Raw genomic sequence first — 1,884 nt, forward strand, 5'->3', positions numbered from 1 at the left:
TTTAACTGATCGGTTTTTCTATCTCTAAACTGCAGTGTCTCCACAGAAAAGTGTGTCGTTCCATCAATGTACATAGCAACGTTGAGATATGTATGTGTTTATGCGCAATATCGGCAAATGGAAACACGAAGAGGTAATAAGCACATGAGCGATAGAATTTATTTCACAGTCAGAAAAGTCGAGTGACAGGCAAGACTGAATCACTGTAATAGAAATTATATGGAAAGCTGTGTAAAGGAAAATTTCCAGTTCTTTCGTGGATTCCAAAATTGAAGCAAATTCCGGGACATCAAGGTGACATAGTCTTATACGGATAGTATTCCATGACTAACGTAATTGGCCCACATACTGTACTGGTATACTGATAATATTACACTACTAAGGTAATTTACCTGAAATAATTTACAAACATGTTACTATAACATTCGCTACTACTCATTACGCTAATTGACCTTCAGCCATTAAGCGCAAGCGCAGATCTCAGTTATGATACGTGCGCCATCCAAAAATTTATCAAGGTGGTAACTCAACACAACTACAAACGATCATTGTGTGCAAAATAAATAGAACACCTCATAAGAAGAACATGACGGGTTTGAATCATTCCCACCGCAAAGGATGAAAAAATCAGGCTTGCACATAAGACCACTTGATAACTAACCAGAAATTCAGATTAGTTGTAGCTTCGGTGACAATCGCCTTTTTTACATTTTCCCCGTAAACTAGATAATTATGAAACGTAACAACTACTCTAAAATATCTGCAGCAACGGACTTGCCGCGGAGGTGGCATCGGTTCACGTGAGATCACCGAAGTTAAGTGCGTTGTCGGGCGTTGAAGGCACTTGGATGGGTGATCATCCAGGCCGCCTCATGATGCCAATCGAGGAGCTACTCGACCCAATAGTAGCGGCTCCGGTCAAAGAAAACCATCATAACGACCGGGAGAACAGTGTGCTGATCCCCGCCCCTCCTGTTCACATCCTCCACAGATGATGACACGGCGGTCGGATGGTGCTGTCCCAGTAGGTCACTCGTGGCCTGAAGACGGAGTACTTATAAAGCAACTACTCTCCAGTGGATGGTCGAACTACTGAGACCTTGATGCCTGGCATCAATAACAGATGGCAGCACAAGAGGTTGGCTTACGCCTACTGCCGAATTTTGCGATCTGTCGTAAGCCTGCGTAAGCACGTGGGGCCTTCCGTCTTAAGTGCAAGCATATCCATTGCGTTTTCTGCCGCGCGACTTGAGTGGAATGTTTCATTATTTCTGAAATATTATAGAAATGTTTTTCGTTGTATATCCTCACCATCGGTACTGAATTTACTGTAAAATTACTTGCTCACTTTTCGGAACTTCCGTTCATAGTAAATCGATACTATTTGAAGCCGTGGTAGACACGAGTCTAGTGTGCTTCACCTTCAGCACCTTCTGTGTCAGTCTCGGTTCCTATGTCCCTGATTTCACAACGAACAGTTCGTTGTCTACTGAGTATACTGTCTGTTGCACGACACTATCCCTCCCACGCTGCTAAATGTAGGTCGTCGGCAAAATATGACTGCAGTGGAACAAGGGCGTCTGCAGAAATTTCCCCAGGAGGTGGTGGTGGCATTGTTAGTGGTGTGTGTGTGTGTGTGTGTGTGTGTGTGTGCGTGTGTGTGTGTGTTTGTGTGGAGGCCATTACTATGAAATTCACACAGTCCAGACCGCCAAGGAAAATAAACCTTGAGATTTGGAAAGGTTGTTGATCTTATACCGCTTATACTGCATATTTCGAAATTCCACCTCTAAGGGGGATACACAGGAAATGAAAGGATTTTTGAAACATGTAGCTATTAAGGTAATTTTGAAGCTAGGCAGACGAAAATTTGTATCTGGTTTC

The sequence above is a fragment of the Schistocerca gregaria genome, chromosome 9, assembly GCF_023897955.1.
Source record: "Schistocerca gregaria isolate iqSchGreg1 chromosome 9, iqSchGreg1.2, whole genome shotgun sequence".
NCBI classification, from domain to species: domain Eukaryota; kingdom Metazoa; phylum Arthropoda; class Insecta; order Orthoptera; family Acrididae; genus Schistocerca; species Schistocerca gregaria.